Genomic DNA, 23,421 nt, shown 5'->3' with positions numbered 1-23,421 from the left:
GGCTTAGTAAGATCAAGTTTAGATCACTGACTTTTTTTTAGGTATTTATTTTCTAATATATGCACTTAAGTAGTAAATTTCTTTCTAAACTCTGCAATGACTGCATCTAGCAAGTTTAATGGGTTATGTAGTGTATGGTTTTCAATATAAATATTGTTTAATTTCTTCTTTTGACCCTTGGAATTTTTAGAAATTCACGTTCTAACATCCAAGAGTATGGAAAAATTTTAGTTGTATATTTTGGCATTTGATTTTTTGTATTATTGTGTTAAATTCATTCATAGAATTGTCAGGATAAAATTGTCCATTTTAATATTTCCATTTATTCTTTTTTTTTAAAGATTTTATTTATTTATTTGACAGAGAGAGATCACAAGTAGGCAGAGAGGCAGGCAGAGAGAGAGGAGGAAGCAGGCTCCCTGCTGAGCAGAGAGCCCGATGCGGGACTCGATCCCAGGATCCTGAGATCATGACCCGAGCCGAAGGCAGCAGCTTAACCCACTGAGCCACCCAGGCGCCCCCATTTATTCATTTTATAGAAACAAATTATCTGGCAAATTTTTCATCCTTTCTTCATCTTTTTTTCCTTGAATATATTAATCATGGTTATTTTGCTCTGGTCTGATGACTTTTAACACTTGAGTTTCTGTAGGTGTGTTTTGTTCTAGTTTTATTCTCTTTCAGTATTCAACTATATGATCCTTTATATTGGCAAATATAGCAATATTTTTATAACCAAAATACTGTAAATTTTTAAATGTAGACAAAGAGAGACGGGGCTGATCACCTTAATACTGAGTTGAATAAAGCTTAGGTTTCAGTTTTATTAGGACTTAGTCTATGTCTGGTTCATTTCTTATGTTGGCCTCTTGCCTCTAAAGCTTTTGACACAGGCCAAGCTCATATTCTCAGATGTTAGGCCACATCCAAAATTTCAGATACTTTCCAAAAAATGTACTTGCAGATAATCATCTCACCTTTCCAAGATTCAAGATGATCCTGGACCATAGTTCCTCTAGTACATGTTGCTTCCACAACTTTCCAATGTGATTAAAAATGATCATTTTATTATACATTTTATATTTTGTTTGGCTCCTTTTTCCCCCACTTGTTCTTAGTAGTACCTTGATCTGTCACAAACTACTCCATCCAAATGCAGAAGTACAGATGATCATATTTTCTGACACTTTACTTACCTGTAAATTCTGATTTTTCTAAATTCAGTTTGAGATTTCATTTATAATAAATATGCATTGGAGACAAAGATGTCTGACCTCACCATTTCTATTCAATATTTTGCTGAAAGTTATATCCAGGGCTAGTAGGCAAGAAAATGAGATAAAAGTCATCCAGATTGGCAGAGAAAAAATAAAATAATCTCCATTTCAGATGGCACGGTCTTGAATATCAAATATTCTATGTAATCCACTATAAAGCCATTAGAACTAATATATGAGTCACTAAGATTGCAGTATATAATATTAAAATACAAAAATCCATTGCATTTCTGGATACTAGATTAATCATTTGTAAAATGAAGTTAAGCAAGCAATTCCATTTATAATAGATCGATAAGAATAAAATACACAGGTATCAATTTAACAGAAGAAGTGAAAAGTTTACACACTGGAAATGACAAAGCACTATTGAAAGAAATTAAAGAAGATCTAAATAAATGAAAACACATCCCATGGTCATGAGTCAGAAGACTTCATATTATTAAGATGGAAATACTATGAATGGCAATAATGCCTTGCCCCAAATATGTTCACATTCTAATCTCTGGAACCTGTGAATGTCCCCTTGTATGTCAAAAGAAACTTTGCAGGTGTGTTTTAATTAAGGATTTTGACAGGGAGAGATTATACTGGATTATCCTGATACACAGAGTATAACCATATGGTCCTTATAAGAAGAAAACAGGAAAAGTCAGAGTCAAAAGACAATGAAATTAAAAAAAAAAAAAAAGACAATGAAATTGCTGAAGCAGAGACTGGAGTAATGAATTTACAGTTGAGGAGGGGGCCACAGCCAAGGAACAGAGCAGCCACCAGACACTGTAAAGGCAAGGAAATGGACTCTCCCCTCATTGCTTCCAGAAGGAACCAGCCCCATGGATATCATAGCTAAGTGACACTTACTTTGGGTTTCTGACCTCCAAGGCTGTAAGAAAATAAACTTGCGCTATATTCAACCACTATGTTCGTGGCAATTTGTTACAGCAGCAATCAGAAAATAATATACTCCTCAAATTCATCCACAGATTCAACACAATCAATAACAAAATTGAAAGGTTTATTTTTAATCTAAGAAAAAAAGGTAGATTTAATGCAAGAATACCTTTAACCTGAGGATAAATAAATCTGCAGCATACTGTAAAGTTTGATAATTTTTTTCCTTTCTTTGTAGAAAGAATGGTATCTGAAAACACAGGACTGAAGATGTCAAAAAGAATTAATGTCTAACATCCAGATGAAAAAAAGTTTAATTGTCTAATATCCAGGACCGGTCTTGGTTCTCCCTTGCCATTCTTCTAACACTCGCCACTGGCCAAGATGATGGTCTCACCTTCGTTTAATTCAGATACATGTTAGTTTCAAGAGTAAGCTGATAGCTTGTTTACTGATTTACCTTCTGGGATCCTCTTTTGCACAGATTGGGGATTTATAGCCCCTCTTCGTCCTTGGTTTTCAGTCACTCATCAAGCTCTATATATTTCAACATTTTCTGATCAATGTTATGAAGCATGGCTGGATTATATATTAAATGCTGGATTATATATTATATATATTATATTCTGAATGTGATCATAACATTCTTCTAATACTTGCAAAAATGTCACCATCTTACATCATGTGTAGTAGATATGTTTCCATCTCTTGAGGTCCAGATGGCACACAACTTGCCATATCGAGTAACAGTAATGTTTAAAAAGTCTTTGCAAGTCTTTCAATGTTCTGCTATTTTTTAAATAAAGATTCTATTTATTTATTTGACAGAGAGAGAGACACAGTGAGAGAGGTAACATAAGCAGGGAGAAGCAAGCTTCCTGCCGAGCAGGGAGCCCCATGCGGGGCTCGATCCCAAGACCCTGGGATCAGGGCCTGAGCTGAAGGGGGATGATTAACGACTGAGCCACCCAGGCACCTCTCAATATTCTTTTAAAGAGATGACAAGTTTTCTTTCTCCAGTCCTATGATGTTAATTAACTTAAGTAAAAATTTCACTTTAATTGTTTATCAGGTTTCAAAGTTCTGCAAGGTTAATTGGTTGAATACAATTGTGCTAACTCATGGTAAACATTGCTAAGGGACTTAATGAATCTAGCCATAATCTGAGATATATGTTTTGGTAGCTACTGTACTCAGCCAAGTAGTATCAGAGAAGCTAGAATACATTTTTTACATGACTTCAACACGTCATGACTGATCACTATGGCAGGGGTGGGGTTAGCCTGTTTGGGGAAGAAGAGTGCTTGTTAGCCTATGTGAATTACCCTCCATGTAACAGTATAGTAAAAAGGGCTTTGCGTGCTATTCTAAAATGCACTTGAGTTTTTTTTATTTTGGGGGAGTTCTTTTTTTTCAGATATAAAAAGGCCAACAGATCAGGGGATAATTGCCATTGAAGATACCGTTGTAGGCACTGAGTGGCTCAATCGGTTAAAGCTTCTGCCTTCAGCTCAGGTCATGATCCCAGGGTCAGGGTTCTGGGATCGAGCCCCACATCGGACTTCCTGTTTAGCGGGGAGTCTCCTCCTCCTCTCTCTATCTCTCTGATCCTACCCCCTGCTCGTTCTCTCTCTTTCTCTCAAATAAATAAATAAAATCTTAAAGAAAAAAAAAAAGTCAATACTGTTGCTAAGTAGTTCCCAAGAGGAGGAGACACACCCCTCCACACAGTGCCGCAGTGGGAAGCAGCAGGATCAGTCAGGGGGCAGAAGGAGCAAGGGGAAAGCATGGCTCAAAGACTTTATTCTGGTTTTTGAAGGAAGAAACAGGCAAGGTAAATCAAGCAAACTAAGCAAATTTAGGAATGGATAGTTTGACTAATTTTGGTAGGCTTCAGATTATAGTAGTGATCCCTAGTTGTCCTGTACCTAGATCTAGGGTGATTTAAGTCAGGGAGATAATGTTCCTGACTGCTGGAGTCTGAAAATGAGACAGAGGAATAGCTGGAGGGATTGACTGGTTTGCATATCAGATGCATGCTCACAGGCAAGTTGTTAGCTGTCTCTAGGAATTAGCTAACCCCTCCCCAGGTCCACAGGGCTCCCTAAATTGTCAAAACATCATAAAATACAGATAGCAAAAACCATGATTAGTAGATTTCTATTCTCTTTACAGTTACCCATCATATCTATGTTAGATATGGAAGGGCACACTTAAAGCATTTTGCTGCTTGCCGCAAGTAAAGCTGGCAAAGATCAGCATGTATTGAAGTTAGTTAGTTTGTATTCATCTGAAGCTTATCTATTGCTACTGTAAGATGCCAATTCCTCCCAAGGGCTATTTGCTTTCACAAGTGCATTTGTTAACTGACAGCAAAGCCCAGTGAAATTATTTGTTGCATATTGAATATACTCCCCATTACAAGTACTAATGAAAAGCTATACCTTTAAGAATCATATGTGGGAAAAGAATTAAAAAAAAAAAAAAGAATCATATATGGAAACCAGGAAGACTGGGCATAGGAAACTTTGCAAACACAAGGGCAAGGACACCCAAGAAATGTTCTAAGACATCCAGACATAGTGCCCACGTAAGATAAGTTGCAAAAAGTTCCTTATTCTTGTTGATTGGTTCATAAAGTTAAATCATTTGCTTTTGAGCTGAGAGCTAACACTGTTCACAAATTGATGGCAGACACCATGTTTTCCCCAGAGTAGTCCAAGTGGCAGAGGCAGCTTGGGCAGGAAGAGCGGGGCAGAAGGGACACAGTGAATCACGAGAGGGCCTCCAGACTCCCTGTAGAAACTGAAAGGCTAATTCAAAAATCTATATGGAAATGCAAGGGATCCTGGAAGCCAAAATAACCTTTAAAAACAAGAACAAGTCCTGAATTCAAATGTTACTATAAAGCTACAGTAATCCTGGTGTAAAATAAATTTATGGATCAACGAATACAACTGAGAGTTAAGAAATAACCCATACATTTATAGTCTATTGACTTCTGACAAGGGTGTGAAGACCAATCAATGGGTAAAAAATAAATTTTAACAAATAGTCTTCAGACAACTGAATATCTACATGCACAAAAATACATTTGGACCTTCTACTGCACATTATTCACAAAAATCCACTCAAAATACATTACAGACTTAAATATAAGAGCACAAGTATAAAAGGTTTAGAGGAAAACAGATGCAAACCTCTGTGCCTTGATTTAGACAGTGGTTTCTTAGATACAAAACCCAAAGCACAAGCAAGAGCAATAAAAAAGATAAATTAGACTATATTAAAATTAAAAACCTTATGCTACCAACAAGAAAACTGAAAAACAACCTAGAGAATAAGAGAAAGTATTTGAAAATTACATATCTGATAATGGACTTTTATACATCTACAATATATAAAGATCCCTTATTTAAAAATGGGCAAAGAACTTGAGTAGATATACCTCCAAAGAAGGTATACGGATGGACAACAAACACATAAAGGATAGTTTAACATCAGTAATTATTAGGAAAATGTATCTTAAAACTGCATGAGATACTAATTCACAGCCATTAGGATGGTTATCAAAGAGATACACAGTAATGAGTATTGACAGTGATGTGGAGAAGTTTAATCCTCATTGATTGCTGGTAAGAATATAAAATGGCACAGCCACTTTGGAAATATTTTGGTAGTTCCCCCAAATGTTAAGTAGTGACCATAAGACCTAGCATTTCCATTCTACGTGTATACATAAGATAAATAAAATATATGTCCACACAAAAATTTGTACATGAATATTCAGAGTAGCATCATCCAAAATAGAAAAAAATGGAAGTATCATGCATGCCCTTTAACTAAAGAATAGATAAATAAGGTGTGGTATACCTATCTAATAGAGTGCTATTTGAAAATAAAAAGGAGCAAGTTACCAATACATGCTACAATACAGATGGACCTTGAAAACATTATGGTAAGTGAAAGGATCCTGTTTCAAAGAGCCACATATTCCATGATTCTATTTTTTAAATGATATTGTTTGTTTGTTTGTTTGTTTTTGAGAGAGCACAAGCAGAGGGAGAGGGACGAGTATACGCCACATCGAGCACAGAGCCCAAAGTGGGGCTTGATCCCAGGACCCTGAGAGCATGACCTGAGCTGAAATCAAGAGTCAGATGCATAAATGACTGAGCTACCCTGTCCCCCCTCCAGGATTCCACTTATAAAAATATATTCAGAATAGGTGAATCTATAAAGACAGAAAGTATATGAGCCTAGTGCCCAGGGCAGGGGGATGGGAGGGATGAAGGATTATGAAGTGAATGTTAATGGATATGGCTTTATTTTGGAGTTAATAAAAATATTCCAAAGTTAGATTGTGGTGATACCTGTACAGCTATGTCAATATACTAAACACCATTGAATTGTAAATTTCAAATGGTTAATTTAATTGTGTCAATTATAGAACAATGAGGATGATAAAAAGTTACATAGGGGCGCCTGAGTGGCTCAGTGGGTTAAAGCCTCTGCCTTCGGCTCAGGTCATGATCCCAGGTCCTGGGATGGAGCCCCGCATGGAGCTCTCTGCTCCGCTGGAGGCCTGCTTCCTCCTCTCTCTCTCTCTGCCTGCCTCTCTGCCTATTTGTGATCTCTGTCTGTCAAATAAACAAATAAAATCTTAAAAAAAAAAGTTACATAAAAATGCAATGGAAATTAATGTGTGAACATATACTGTTGTACTGAAATTGTATCAGAACGGGCTCCTGGGTGGCTTCGTCAGTTAAGCACATGCCTTCAGGTCAGGTTGTGATCCCAGGGTGCTGGGATCGAGTTCAATGCAGGGCTCCCTGCTCAGTGGGGAGCCTCCCTCCCCCCCTCTCTCTGCCTGCCTCTTTGCCTACTTGTGATCTGTTTATAAAATAAGTAAATAAAATCTTTTTAAAAAAGTAGTCATGAGCTTGGCAGTTGTTTACCGATCCAATTTCTCTAACTTTTAAAGGAACCTAAAATGAGATCACCAAGTTCTTCCACAATTTTCTGCCAGACGTGATGGTAAGCAAAGTTAAAGATGGTCTCTTTCACAACTGACAGGAGATCCTGATCTACTTAGAAAAATCACTGATGTTATAAGAGCAATCTCCCTCAGGCCCAGTGATCTATTGCTGAGGAAGAGTAACCCATCATTCTCACAGCACATGTTTCTGGGAAGTACTTGATATGACTCATTTCTACATCTGAGTCACATTTTTTCCCAATAAGCTCAACCTCTGTTGCATCCAGTGTTAGAAGTAAAGGGATAATGATACACAATAATAGAAATATTTGGTATCATGCCTCTTTTGATTTCGGAACTAAAAATAAGAAATGGAAGGTGGAGATAATAATGAATCTTCAAATATTCAAATATGGTGTGATAACAATATTTAAAGCCAAGGAATGTGAAGACAGATAAAAATAATTGCATTAATAATTTGTAGTTTTAGGTGCCCACATGGGGCAGAAACTATATAAAATTGCATGTGACCCTCAAAACAACTGGGCAAAGATATGAGTGAAGAAACATGAAGGTTTACGCATAATGCTTAAAATCTCTGCAGTTTATCAGCAAAACATAGACCCGAAATAAAATAAATCATCCCCAGTTCATATCATATATATGTAATATATATAGAATAGATATGTATGCATATGATATACATGCATATAAGGCACATATCATATTGCTATTACTGTATATGGTCGAGTATCTTGATAAGCAGTGATTAATGTTTCACATCAGTTTACGATCTTTGAAATTTATTCACCAAGGCTTAAAGATGGTAAGTGGCTTGGTACAATTTAACCAGGTAGTTAGATGAGAACCAAGACCATACTCAAATTTAAGGCTTCTGCTGAAAGGGCATTTAAAAATATGTCAAGGGATTTCTGTAGTATAACTCCTTGCAACTGATAAATACTGAGATTTCTGTACCAGGTCAAGGAGCTAGAATCCTTTGTTAAATTTCTTCTTTCCCATCTTGGTATGGTTTCACTCTAGGTGTTTGAATTGTGAATTGCATTAATTGACATTCACTTTGATTTTCTATCTCTTCCAATTTGCCCCTCTCTTATCCAGAAGCTGATCACTAAAGCAGAGTATATATATTCAAGTGAACTGGGAAGTTGAATAATTATGCGTCGGAATCAGAACCCCAGTCTTTGGGGAGGTCGATAATAACCTAACCTGACCCACCAATTTTTCTTTTCAAAATATCCACCAAGTAATTCTGTTCAACTCTCTGCTTCACTTAAGTGATACAGATTTGAAACAAGCTACAACTGCCTACTTTATAAAAGTACTTCCTCTGAACTACTGCTTCCATAATCTAAAAGTAGCCACCTTTCAAAGAATGTCTACAGTGATGAACTCCACCAATTTAAAAGTGAGAGAGTATAGCAGTGTGTCAATGAGAAAGGAATAAGAAAAGAAAGTCAAGGAACACTTAGGATTTATGAATTTTATATTCAGGGTTTTTACTGTTTTGGGTATGTTGGCTCGCTTCTTTCTTTCCTGTCCCCAAACTCCCCAGCAACATAATGATGCATTGTTCCCAGTTTGAAACACACAGTATGCTTATGGTCATTATAGTATTGCAGACGACATCATTTTAAATATTTTCTTTAAAAAGTTCTTTTGTGTTCTGTTACTTTGCCTGCTTTAATTTCACTCTTTTCCTTTTCCTTTTAATGGTTAAGTCTTTCAAGGGAAATGGAGTGCTAGTAAATATTGCCAATTTCAGTACCTTACCCCCTTGGACATAATGGCCAGGGGCAGACATGTGACCCCAGTGAGGCCAGTTTAAAATTATTTTTTGAGACTATTCTAAAGGGAGCTGGGAGAAAAGTGCATTTGCTCTGCAAATCTAGCGAATTTTGGCTCTCCCTGCAAACACTGCTCCTCCTACAGCCCTTCTAAGTCTTACATTCCAGCCTTCTCCTTTGTTCAAGGTCAATGCTCCCTCATCTCTTCCCTCTGCACTTTACCGTAGCACCAGCTTCAGCAGCTTCCCCCTTTATTGGATTATTTCCATCACTATGCAAACATACTTTCATTCTTCCCCCCAAATATCTCTTAGCCCACTTCACCCTTTGTCTAGTTCTTCCATGTCCTTGCTCATCTTCAGAGAAAACTGCTTTGAAAATGTTTGTGTTCATTGTATCAGATCCTTCTTTTCTTATTCTCTCTTCAATTCACTCAAGTCTGTTTTCTTTGCCACTCTTCTCAATGTCACCAGTGACAAGTCAAGTTATTCTTGACTTCTTTCTTTTTCAGCATTCCTTATGCAACCATCAGACAATCCAGTTTGTTCTACCTTCTAAAGAGATCTCCCATGCAACCATTTCTCATGCTCATTAACCTGGTGCAAACCACCACCACCATCTCTCCACCAGTATGGCAGACACCAGCCCCATGGTCTCCCAGCTTCTATCTGCCCCAGCACTGTGGACAGGGTTTGGGTTCAACACTGCAGCAAAATGATCTTGTTAAGTAAAACCATATCCTTCCTCCACTCAAAACCCTCCAATAGCTTCGTACCTTGCTCAGAGTAAAAGCTAAAATCCTGACGATGGCTTGTAAGGCATTACAGCCTCTGTGCCTCTCCTCAGCCCTCCCCCTCTCTGACCCCAGCCCTATCTGCTCACCCATCGGCTCCGGCGCTCCAGCCACACCAGCCTCCTGCTGGTCTGCCGACACACCTACCAAGCTTCTGGCCTGAGTTCTTTGCTCTCTGCTGGAACAGTTTCCGCAAATAGCTTCAGAGCCAACTTTCTCATCATCTTCAAGTCTTCTCTCACACGCTGCCTTCCCAGTGAGACTTTCTGAGTTGGTTTGCTAGAGCTGCCAAAGCAAAGTATCACAAAACGTATGGCTCAAACAGTAGGAATTGATTGTCTTGCTGTTCTGGAGGCTAGAAGTCCCAAATCAAAGTGTCACCAGGGTGGTTCTTTCTGAGAGCCGAGAAGGAAGATTTTTGTTTCGGGCCCCTCTCCTCAGTGTAGGGATGGCCATCTTCCTGTTCGTAGAGTGTTTCCTTGTATCTTCACATCGTATTCCCTGTATCTCTGTAACCACATTTCCCCTTTTAATAAATCAGATTAGGGTCCACCCTAACATCCTTATTTTAACTTAATTAAATCTGTAAGGACTCTATATCGAAATAAAGTCACATTGGAAGTGTTGGGGTTAGGACTTTAATGCATTTGGGAGGAGATACAGTTCAGCCACTAACACCTTCCCTGACCACCTGCTTCAAATGACAACCTCATTCACTCTTTGTCATCCCTTTTAAGGCACCTATAACTTTCTAGTATACAATAAAAGTATGTCCTTCCCCCCAGGAAGATAGAACCCCTATATTCTTAGAATATAGAATAGTTCATAGCATATAGCAGGTGCTAAATAATTATTAGATAACTTCCTGTCTGAACCTATTATGCCTTCTCCTTCCAGAAATGATTACCTTTGGAACAATAACTAAGTAGCTTTTCAGTTACCAGATCCAAAGAACAAAAACACCTGACTGGGCCATCTAGCTCTTTCTATAGCTCTACCTACTCTGAAACCACTCAGAAAACACACAGGACTTGACCTTGCCCTTAGAACAAGCCAAACTCTACACTGCACTTATAACAACAATTGCCAGGAACTTGATAATTAATTCACTTTTCAAATGCCTTGAAAATGTAAAAGTAGGGGTACCTGGGTGGCTCAGTGGGTTAAAGCCTCTGCTTTCTACTCAGGTCATGAAGCCAGGCTTCCTCCTCTATCTCTTTCTGCCTGCCTCTCCACCTACTTGTGATTTCTGTCTGCCAAATAAATAAATAAATAAATCTTAAAAAAGAAAATGTAAAAGTTTTTATTTTGCATTATTTTTGCAAAAGTATTTACTGTGCATTAAAGTTAACTTACTGCTAAGTTTGACACTTTCAGTTTGTACTTCTATCCTTAGAAAAAGAGATCCTATTCTTTTCTTCATCTCTTTCTGCACATAATATGCTGTGTACACATGATTATTTATTGATAAAGCAGTGTCTCTTAGGACCAAGAGGACCAGTCAGAATTAACTTTCTTGAAATCAAATCCTAGCTCAGCTATATAATCACGGACAACTTTACTTAATTTCTCTGCACTTGCTTGAATTATCTGTAAAATGACTCCAGCTCCAGAAGGTCCTTTTCTCATTTGCATTTCTCTATTTCTGGATGGATATCATTAATTATGTGAGAATTATGTGGATATTCCTGGTTTTAACTCACTTACTCAACAGAGAGAACTAGTGATTCAGTAATCCAAAAGAATAACATGAAAATCACATAGTATAGCTTTAAAAATAGCGAGAACAAGTATTCATTGCTACAATAGACTAAACTCATTTGCAAATTCCCAACACCATCAGCTCTGTCCTATTTTTACAAGAGACAGGGAATAAAGGGCAAGAAGTTTATTTACTTAAAAGGAAGAATCAACTCTTAACATACATGCCAAGCCATTGAAAATAATATTATAGGCAAAGTATAATCTCAGTAAATCTTTAAAGAATTGTTTTGTGGCCATTTGAATGATCTTTGTATTTAGAGACAGCAGCTATTATACTGATGCATAAACTATATATAGTTTTATAGAGTTCATACTTACCTTGTTTGTTCAGAACCAGTAATATTTTGCAATATGAACATGAAACTATCATCTATTGATTTGTGGCTGTAACATTCATTGAAGACCTTAAAGCACTGGATTTCAACTCTTCTTTTGCCTTTGGTCTAAAATATTAACTGAAAGCTTATATTTTTAAAGAAGAGGATGAAATTTATAGCTTGCATTTTCCTCACTTTAAAAAGTAATTAATGCATAAACAGTGATACTTCTACAATATTCATGTAAAGAAGAATGCAAACTTTTTTTATTTTGCTGTGAAAGAAATTTCCAGGATACATTATAAGCGAAAAAAAAAAAAGTGTAGAAAGATCTTTGTAGTATTCAGTCTTTTACTAAAAAAGGATACAAAAGTAACTCAAAAACCTGTTTATTTTCTATTATATTATTTTTATGTCATTTTTATTTTTAAACCATAGGACAATGCCTATAAAAAATTTTTACAAAACTTGAATTATTTTTATCTTATTGGATAACAGCAATACAAAACATAAATACAATAGAAGGAGAGCATTTTTCTTCCTCTTTCCTCTCACGAAGTAGATTAAGATAGAAAGGGAGAATCCAAGTTTATCCCCGTGAATTGTCCAATTATTGTCTAGGTTTTTATGAGAATGAGAGAATAAAAAAAGCACCGCTATCTTCGCCCGGCTACGGCGTGTAGTAGAAGGAACGTTTTCAGAAGAGTCCTTTTTGTATTTACTCAGAGTTAAAACTTCTTTCCATCCACTGCTGCTTTTGGAAGATTTAGCTGTAATGGAGGAACCATAGATGCCCTCAGATACCCACGTCCACCAGGAGTCCCAGAAACAAAGCCGCAGCCTCTGGTGTCCTCTGCTTGTTTGTGCTCATGCTGTTGGTGCTGCTGTGGTTTTTAGGAGGGGAGACGTTAATGCAGTGAAATAACTCTATTTTGTGTGACACTCAATATTTTCATTTGCAGTGTAATCATATGTATAATCCCTATTTCTGATGAATCCTGAAACAAGCTCATGAGGATGTCCACATTCTTGTCCAGCAGGAAGACATAGCAACGCCAGTCCCGTGCAGCGCACGTGAAAAGCAGCAAGGTAGATATTAGTTAACTTTTTATGGTGATCTGTAACTAGCTTATTTTTCATAGGCCTCACTCTCATTTTGGTGAATTATCTACCCATAATACCTATGGCCAATACGTGTATCCCAAAATAAAATACATAGGATCCATAAACCATACATCAGAAGCTATAAAAGCCATCGTTACTGCTGTTTTTCAATTCTTTATTTCATAACTTGTGGACTCTAGACAGTCTTACAGATATTGGTAATGGGGTTCTAGCCTAAGAATTTCTGTATAATTTCAAAATTTTTAGGACAAAGTATAAGTTGCAAGATAAGATAATTTGTTAAAATTTGTTGAATGGATTAAGTAGTCAGGAAAAAAATACTAAGAAGAATGGTTGGGAATTGTCTTCTCTGAAAATGAATGACATTTTGATGTGAAAGAGTTCTCACAGAACCCATCAAGAGTTACATTAAAAAGGACTGAAGAGCAGTTCATAATGGAGGTTCACTCCAGCTGACACATGAACCTAGTGGCTACTTTGAAATCTTTCAGTCACTACTTCTGTGCCAATTAAACAAAAATTTTAAAAGATATTGATGAACCCTAATAAAATGGCCATTTCTCTAATTTTGCATAAATTCCTCATGTCCACATACCTGTCCTATAGGGCAGTATTCTTTTTAAAAATTAATTAATTAGTTAGTTAATTAATTAATTATTTTTGAGAGAGTGATTGAGAGAGAGAGAGAGTGCGTGCGAATGCATGAGCAAGGAGGGAGGGTCAGAGGGAGAGGAAAGAATGAATCCCAATCAGGCTCTACGCTCAGCTCAGTGCAGAGCCCCACATGGGGCTTGATCTCATGACCATAAGATCATGACCTGAGCCGAAACCAAGAGTTGGACACTTAACCAACTAAGCCACCCAGATGCCCCAGAGCTGTATTCTTAGATTTGGAGAAGAGGAACGAAGAGAGGGAATAAGAATATGTATTATGTTATTTAGGACAGTTAACGGCCTTTTGAATATCAACTATGTAGTCCTACATATTGAGTGGTAAAATTCTAAATGTTTCAGCAAATGTGTACTTACACTTACTTCAAACAATGTTCAAATAACCATTTGCTTCATGCAGTAGGAACAAATTTCACACTGACCTTGAGTCACTGCAGTATTCTAACATGCCTTCTGAATCATCAAAGATGCAATTATGGTTAATTTAATTTTAGTGCTAAGAATATGTTAATATGAATAATTTGAAATTATTGCACAAGACTAATAACCTCTCTATATAGTTGCTTATGTTAACCAGAATATTAAGTTCATAGAAATTCACATAGGTCACATGTTTAGAATTTGCTGTCCTTGTAAAATCTGAAAATAAATGATAACAATAAATGATGTTGATAATGCTTTAGAGATATTCTTTAGAAGCACAGGTTTCAACTCTTTCAAAATCCCTTTTTAAACTTTTTCATATTTAAATAAATGCTTCTCCTCTGACTGCCCATGGCCCCTTCTACTGCACATTACATGACAATTAGCCGTTTACACATTCATCTCTTCTCAGAGATGTTCAGTATCTAGAGGACAAGGGCTGTCTTATAGATGCATGGTGTGTGAATATATGGTGAATTGTGGGGGTTGGCAAACAATGTTTTTATTTTTTATTGAGATATAATGGACATGTAATATTATTTTAGTTTCAGGTGTACACCATAAAGATTAATATACGTATATTTTGCAAAACAATCATCACAATAAGCCTAGTAAAAATCCATCACTACACATGTTACAACTCTTCCTATGATGAGAATTTTTGAGATCTAATTTCTGCAACTTTCAGAAACACAATACAGTATTATTAATGACGGTTACCACGCTGTGCAACTTTGAGTTTCACTGAGTGATACGACTGTTGCTCACTTCTGTGTCAGAGGTGCCCAGACCACTACTCAACAAAACTGGATTGAACCCCTGTGGTATGACTGTCAGCATATTAGGACAAGAGCAGGAAAATGACACGAACAAAAATCCAGAGATGCTTCTGGTTAATCTCCAGTCAGTGTCATCTGGTGAAAGACTCTACGTACTTGTGTACATAGACAATCACTTACAATAAAGGAGATCAGTGCTGTCAGGGTAAATGGGGATACAAAGAAAGAAGGGGCCGAGTGTGGAGATGAGGAGGCGACCCTTGAGTGGAGTCCTAAGAAGTGAACTGAGGTTTGTTCACACAGTGAGGAGAGAGTGCGTGCAAGGCGAAGATCCAGGAGAGGCCCTCAGTGGGGGTAGACTAGGGGCAATTCAGCGGGTCTGGATGGCAGAGTTGGTGGGTGGCACTGATGGAAGCTGACATTGGCAAGGAAGACTGAGGAGATGTGGAATTTTAGTGCTTCTGGGTCCCATGGCTGGCAAGAGGCAGATGGAAAAGCAAAAGAGAAAAATGAATGGTGTGTTGAGCTGACTAGAAGAAAAGGAGTGATGCAGGCAGAAAAATACACTTTGAAGTTACTTATAAAACACCAGTTTGGCAGCACCAGGCAGTTTGCTAGGCTATTAGGATGATGCTATTTAATCCTCACAACAGCCCCGTGGATTAGGCACCATTTTCATTTACAGATGAGAAAGGCTTACTGGTGTTAAGTCACTTGCCCAAACATAAGACAGGCAGATGACACTGTCCGGATTCAAACCCAGATGCATCCAACTCCAAAGTACATGCACAGAGTCACTAAGATCTCTGCCTTATACCTAATTCTAAAAATGGATGTTCCTGGGAATAACAGAGAAGATAAAAAGCACAAAATGATCAGAGGAGATTAAAAAATCAAAATAAAACAAAACAAGAAAATGAAACAAGGTATTTGTACCCTGGCCATTCTAATTATGCATCTTGCATTCCCTCCAGAAGCACACTGGGAAATCTGGCCATGGAGCCTGGAGACTCTGATCTCCAGCATCTGATAATAATTGCGATAAGTACATGATGTTGAGGCGATTACCATTACACCTGTTCTGCCAATGCAGTTTTTAAATGAAGACACCCAGCAGAAGCCTTTCATAAACTGTGCAGGTTGAATTTTGCCAGAGCCCTAAAACCACCTGAGGGAAAAACAAAACACTACAACAGTAGCACGGGCGGCTTATGCAAATGGATTTAGGTCACCTGGAATATGTAATTTTGGGGCAAATTGCCTGATATCCTTGCTATTTTATGTGCTCTATTGTTTGAGTATCCATATTATTAGTTTGCTCTCCTCTGGCCTGTGAAATTGATCTTATGAATTTTCTTTTCAATCCATTTCAGAAGGTGTTCTAATTTACATTTAAAATATCTGGGCAGTGAAGTGATGGCCCTGAGAGACTCTATTACACTGATATGGGGAGGGGGGCTGTGTGTGGGGATGTGTTGGGTAATTGCTCGGGGAGGGGGCTGGAGAGGGGGCCCAGAAGAGATGGAGCCCTCGCAACCAAGACGTACTTAGCCATGTTTTCCTTCACCTGGCTTGCCACCTCAATCCTTAAAAAAGCAAGGCGTCAAGTAAATGTTAAGTGCGGGGATTTATTTATTTATTTTATTTCTGGCAGCCAAAAACCACGATTGAATTAAGTGAGTAGTCCTGAGCAACAAAACTACTTCCATCTATCATCGAGCAGGGCTGATATGGTGGCTGGGAGTCTCAATCCACATTTAATTAAACTCCTTTGCTTTTTCAGATGAGAAGCTCAGGAACACACACAGACACACACACACACACACACACACACACACACACACACAGGGAGAAACTGTTTGTCTTTTGTACAGTGCTTCTGTGGTTGCCAGAACTCGACTGATTTCATTGCATCCTGATCCATCTCAACAGGAAAAACCTAATTTGTTCCATTTTTTCCTGTGCCCTCTGACTTATTTTATTTGAGAAGAATCTGTGGAATTTGAGTTGTTTGAATACTTTTGGAGGCTCAGTACTCGGGTTTATATTAGAACCTTGCCAAATTCTAGCAATAATAAATGATGTGAGTAAATAAAATTCTGACCAAATTCAAAGGCCCTGAAAATTTGATTTTATAGAGGATATTTGCAAAATACATAGAAGTTAATGTAATGTTAGTGTCTTTCATGAAGCTCTGAAACATCCAGTAGTTTAAAGAGTGGCAGAATGTAAGAAAGATTTCAATAAGTAAGTCATGTGCCCCCCATACCCCCATGTAAACACAAATACATTATGACCTGTATTACCTGAGAAGGGAAGGGAAGTGTGGTTGGACATGAATAAGTAGAATATTACATATTCTACAATCAAGAAATTATAGATTTTCTACTAATCTCTATTTATATAGCAGCGTCCTTATATCGTGATGAAAACAAATAATTTTTTATAAATATCTGCCTTCTATTACTCCCTTTCATATCTCATTCGACTATTACAAAATAAAATATTATAAAACTATTACAAAAATGGCAATTATACATGCATACCTAAAAATTAAAAGCTTAAAACATTCATTAAAATTTGAGAAACGAGAAAATTTAGTATAATATTGTCTGAATTACTGCCACATACCTGACAATGAAAAAATTGAGTTAACCAAAATTTTATGATCCTCATGAGAAAGAATTATGCTAACAAATAAACATTTTATGTCAGTCTTGAGTACTGTTTTTGTTGGTAGTAATGTGAAAAGTACATGGTTTGCAAGATGAGAACTGATGTAGTCATCCAAATCCTTCCTTTGTGTTCGTTTCAGCCCAGGGCCCATTCCAATTATATCATAGATCTAATTAACTAATCAGGTTAAAAACAGAACAAAACAAAACAAAACCAAAGCAACCAAATAGCTTTTGTTCAAGTTGACCCAGTAATTAAGAGAAATTTTGATTGAATGCCTGCATGATGAAATGGACATTTCATATCATCTGAGTTCAACATGTATTTCCAAAACTTTCTCAACTGCATTAATTATGCAAGTATTTTATCTAGCGTTAAGAAACACGGAAAACTGCTCAGCATCTCTGAAACAAACCAGTTGCCAGATTTGGACCGGGAGGGCAAAGTAGCCAGGCCAATACTTGAGGGATCATACGAAGGCATTGCTTTTGGAACAAGGTCCAATCATACTAAGTTCTCAATCATAGAATGTAAATTAAGATACTGTTTAGTCATGGTTTGTATTTTGGCACTGCATACAGATGACCTGGCTTGGTACCAGGCTGTTGGGTCCCAGCAGGAACTATTTAGCCTATTTAAACAGGATTTTGTTGGAGAGTTTAATAAGGAATCTATTTACAGAGGTGCAGATAAGGCTATGGGGACCCAAGAGAGATGTCGAAGCATCCTCACAAAGAAAGAAAGCCATCACCACTGGCTCAAAGGAGCAGAGGTAGCGGGCTGTAAGCAAGCTGCAGGGGAGGGAGGCTGAGCTATGGCCTTTGGTATGGGAGCACAGCCATGGCCTCCACCCAGTAGGAAAGGAAGCACGGAATAAATACCCTAACCTCATTACTCCTTTGTCCTCTGCTAGTCTGCACTAAATTTCCATTGGCTGAGCCTAATTAGAAGGCAGAGAGGAAGAGGGACCAGCTAAAGATAGCTTCCTGAGGTACCAAGCCTTTGAATCTGAATGGACTGAATCTGGATGGACAAACGGACAACAGCCGCATAGCAGATTAGCCGAAGAAGGGTAGTGTTGAGTCAAATATCTGTGATAATGATTCCAGCTTTATTTCAAGGTTTTATATCTTGTTCATCCTGTATTTTTGTCCTCATTTACCAAAAATGATCCTCTTATAGGGGTGCCTGGGTGACTCAGTTGGTTAAGCAGCTGCCTTTGGGTCAGGTCCTGATCCCAGGGTCTTGGGATCAAGCCCCACGTCGGGATGCCTGCTCAGTAGGCAGCCTACCTCTCCCTCTGACTCTGCCTGTCTCTTTCTCTCTCTCTCTGTGTCAAATGAATAAATCTAAAATCTTAAAAAATATTAATCCTCTTATAGTAATTTCCCCTGAGTACTGAGTTTTCTGGTTAACTCCTTAAATTTTGCACCCTAGCTATTGCCTTGATCCCCAGGTGGTGGGGATCAACGTTCTGCATTTTGCTTTCTGGTGATAACCTAGAAGTGTTATTGTGGGCTTTGTTATTTTTGTGAAGGACTGTTTTAAAACTTAAGTTCTGAAAAAATGTGAGCAGAGCTGATACGTTTTATGACATAAACTTTGAGGAGTTCCCTTGTTTTGAAATAAGCAAGATTAGGTCTACCAATAAACTTTCTTTGAAAGAAAGCTGCTTGTCTTTGATTCTGAGTATGACTTGATTTCTTTTTTTCTTAATATTGCATTTATTTATTTGAGAGAGAGAGTGATAGCCATGAGCAGGAGAACAAAGGAGGCCACCCTGCTAGGTGGGCGGCCCATTGTGTTGGGCACAAGGCATGATCCTAGGATGCCCCAACTATGGTCTGATTTCTACAGACAAGCTGTACTTGAATGAAAGCTGCTGTAATTAAGTTACCAGTTAACAGTCTATTCTGTGGCTTACCCAGTACATTTATTTAAATTTGAGACTAATGTCTGTCTGTCCACCACCTACACTGTAAGATTCATGAAGGCAAGGCTAAGGGTTTTGCATTTTGTTTTTGTTTTCCCTCACTACGGTAACTCTCAAAATTTGCAGGTATTAGGCAATCAATAAATATGGGCTCAATAAAGTAAATGAGTTCGTCAGCCATCATATGGTATAAGAACCACGAATTTCAGACACCACATCTTCTGCTACCAAGCTTTCAGGAAAATACCTCATTGCATGATCCAGAGTATTCGGCTTTCATGATGTGGTTTTTGATGATTTAGAATCAGAAAATTCCACTTTAGGAAACAAAAAAAGGGAGAACTTACTGCAAGTGACCAAAACACCTGCTTAGGTTAAACATGTATTTAGAGCATTTAATTTCCCTTGCTAGTGGCCCAGATTGCTCCCAATATCCATTGGTCTGTGCCCACTATGTACCAGAAAATCAAAAGAAGGATCTGTGTAAGAAATCACTTTATGAGGGGCACCTGGGTGGCTCAGTGGGTTAAAGCCTCCATCTTTGGCTCAGGTCATGATCCCAGGGTCCTGGGATCGAGCCCTGAATCCCGCTCTCTTCTCAGCAGGGAGCCTGCTTCTCCCTCTCTCTCTGCCTGCTGCTCTGCCTACTTGTGATCTCTCTCTCTGTGTCAAATAAATTTTAAAATAAATAAATAAATAATTTTATGAGTACCAATGAAGATCCTGAAATAAGTGGCTAAATCAAAGAAGGAGTTCTTGACGCCGTCACTAGAATGGGACAATTTAAAAATCTGACTACTTTAAAATTCCTAAATATCAAAAGCACTGACGTTTTGAATGTTAAAATACTTCCATTATTTAGATCATCACGTGCTCTTTGTCACTTTTTGGTAGCAACTTCACAATGAATATGGCATGACTCTAGATCAGCTTAACTTTGGGAGCTAGAAGTTTCTATATCAGATGGTACCATTTGAGTGAATCCTAAGGAAACACCTCTGTGGTACTGCCATCGTGAGCAACACTTGCCTAATGATCTAATTAGCTTGCATTAGAATTTCCCAGAAGTGTTCTCTGGGACGTTAATAGGTGGTATGTGGTCTGTAGGTGTGTTTATGTATGTGTGTGCTGGGGGAGGGTGGTTATGTGGTCAAGTGCTTTTGCTAAATGCTGTGTTAAACAGACTCTTTATGTCTCCTCAGAGCCTAATATGCTGATGTGAATTTCAAATCTCCAAGAGTGATATGCCACAATGGCCAGTATATTTGATTACAATGCTCTTTTCTCCACAGCGTTTCTCAGGGAAATACTGGTGTATCCAGAAGTAACACTTTCAGTCCTGTATTAATTTCCTCTTGCAGTTATTAACAAATTGCCACAACACAAGTGGTTTAAAACAACACAAATAATAGTACAATCATTTTAGTGGCCATAATACTGAAACAAGCTTTACCTGATCACCATCAAGGTGGGGGGCAGGGCTGCTTCCTAGAGTCTTCAGGGGACAATCCCTCTCCTTGCCACTTCTGGTCTCAAGGGGCTGACCTCATGCAACTTCTGTTTCTGTTGCCACTTCTTCCTTTTTTCTGCAAAATCGGCAAAGACCATCCTGGTATCACATTTAAATATGTCTCATTAATTTATAATAATTTAATTCAAAGTATGTACTGAGCATCTACTCTGTGTGTTACTTTCGCTCCTACTATGTGACATGCTCGTTTGATTCAACACAGTCCCAGCCCTCAAATCATTAATCATTTAATTATAGATAAACACCTACTTGCCAGATATCCACATCCCAAGGAAGAATATAAATGGCCTAAAACTAGTCACCAAAGTGCTTGAAGATTCAGAGAGCAGATCAAACACTGAGTTGGGGAATTATAATGGGGCTCACAGAGTAGGTGGGGTAACAGACCTTAAATACATAGGCTGTGACCAGTTAAAATGTGAAGAGGCTAGCAGGGGATTAAAAAAGTCAGTGCAAAATGAACATCACAGAGGCTGACACATAGAGCATGAAAATATTTAGGTGAAATGCATAAATTCAGTGTTTTGAAAGTACAGCTAAAAGCCAAGTTGGGTTGTAATGTACGAGATGTGGAAAAGTTTGGAAAAGCAGGTTGAAGACAGATGGTGTATTTTCTTAATGTTTTGAATGAGGTGATTTTTCTTAACTTGGTAGGTAATTAATTTGGTCATTTATCATTTTTTCTCAACATGCGATTAGAAGTACCTAATCCATGTCTGACACGTTCTAGGTGCAGGAGGAAATGTAGCCACGTCATCACCGAGGAAGTGGTAATGTCACGTGGAGTTTTAAAAACAGTAAGTGCTGGCCGTGGAATAGAATGAATGGGGTACTACACTGGTTTACCAGGGCTGCCCTAACAGAGAACCATAAATTACATGGCTTTAATAGAGGAAGTTTACTGTCATTGTTCTGGAGACTAGAAGTTGAAATCAGGATACTCTCACTGAAAGTACTAGGGAAGAATCAGTTTCAGGTCTTTCTCCTGGGGGCTCATAGCTCCTTGAGTCTTCCTGTAACGTTCAGTTTGCCTGCCTCTGAGTCTATGTCCAAATTTTCCCTCTCTATAAGGACAAAATCATATGTAATCAGCGCTCATCCCGATGGCCTCATCTTAACTTAATCAGCCTTAAATGCTCTATTTCCAAATAGGGAGGGTCACATTCCCAGGTTAGAACTTCAGCGCCTTTTGCGTGGGGGTAGGGGGTGGGGGGGGGGTAAGGGGGCTGGGGTGGGGACGGAATTCACCCCATAACAGACTGGAAGTGTGCAAGCGAGGAAAGGAAATCCAGGGCTGTTCCATGTGTTAGCAGAACGGGAGAATTTGCAGTACCCCCTTAAGACGTAAGTGGAGCCTAAGTTAGGGTCCTAGCAGTGCAGTGGGAAGAAGCATTGGGTGTAGCATGGAGCCTGCAGGCCCCAGAATTATTTCTAATGAGTCTATTTTTAAAAACTTCCAAGTAAGCAACATAATCTCTTATTTAAAGTTCATCTGCTAAAATGCAGCAGAACTATAAATTTGCTGAAAACTGCAACTCCCATCCATTTCTATCACAATTCTCTTTCTACTATTGACCAGATGATGGAAATAATCAGCACTATCTACACAGCATAGATATTTTTATTTGTATTAAATTGAATATGATTTTTTTTTCTGAAATGATAAAACACTGCATTTGAAAGTGATTTCTTTTTCTTTTTCCTACAGACTACATTTTTGACTTTATGTCTTGGCAAGTTGAAGATTTTAACATTATTTTAAATTTGAATCAAAAGCACATACTTTTTTTTTTTAATGTAAGCAAATTGCAATCACCTGGTGGTATATGTTGTCAAGAATCATGCAGTCCTTAAGTGTTTTTCAAGAAACTTGTCATGCATAAAATCCTTGATGTATGAATGCTGCAGTCCTGCCTTTCTTAATGAATGTTCTGAGAAGACTTCAGAGAGACGAATTAAGATCAGTTGTCCCTGACATGAATATCTAGGGAATATCAAGAGCTTTTAAATACATTCATTTAAGGATGAATATAGGCCAAAATATTTTTATTTTCATTCTTAGAACGGATAGATTGTCAACATTCATTAATGTGGGTGTAAATCATATTATATGACAAAAATCATCAATGGATAGTAAAAATTAAAGGGAGATGTCACATATATTATGATGAGCAATTGTTCTACTCCTGCATATTAAAATTACACATGAGTACCCTGCAACCTGTTCTTGGTCACACAGTGTTCACAATTTCTCCTGAGAAATGTGTAACTATGTGCCCTCTCTCTTCACATCCCCTCCACCCACTTTTGGCTCAAATCTCTTCTTTGCTTCTGAAATTGCCCAAGGTCACCTCCTAGGCAGCCAGCCAGTCTAAAAGAATCAAAGTAGCTGTTTTACAGGGTTTTGCTCATTGTTATTTTAGCAAACTCTTTCCATGTTCCGTGTTTGCC

General features: G+C 38.0%; 1 long non-coding RNA gene and 1 pseudogene across 1 annotated transcript in view; both read right to left on the bottom strand.

The window, feature by feature from the left end:
• Positions 1-3,228: 3,228 nt before the first annotated feature.
• Positions 3,229-9,974, bottom strand: LOC132006431 (COP9 signalosome complex subunit 3-like; annotated as a pseudogene).
• A 2,259-nt stretch (positions 9,975-12,233) lies between these two features.
• LOC132006528 (uncharacterized) overlaps positions 12,234-23,421 on the bottom strand; it is a 47,228-nt gene continuing 36,040 nt past the window's right edge. The window contains exons 3-4 of the long non-coding RNA XR_009401129.1: positions 20,893-21,025; positions 12,234-12,715 (exon numbers count right to left, since the gene is read on the bottom strand). This is a non-coding gene — a long non-coding RNA (uncharacterized LOC132006528). The remainder of the gene's footprint in view (positions 12,716-20,892; positions 21,026-23,421) is intronic.

This window comes from Mustela nigripes, chromosome 18, assembly GCF_022355385.1.
Source record: "Mustela nigripes isolate SB6536 chromosome 18, MUSNIG.SB6536, whole genome shotgun sequence".
NCBI lineage: Eukaryota > Metazoa > Chordata > Mammalia > Carnivora > Mustelidae > Mustela > Mustela nigripes.
The sequence above is the reverse complement of the archived record's forward strand: the minus strand, read 5'-3'. Positions and strand labels throughout refer to the sequence as shown.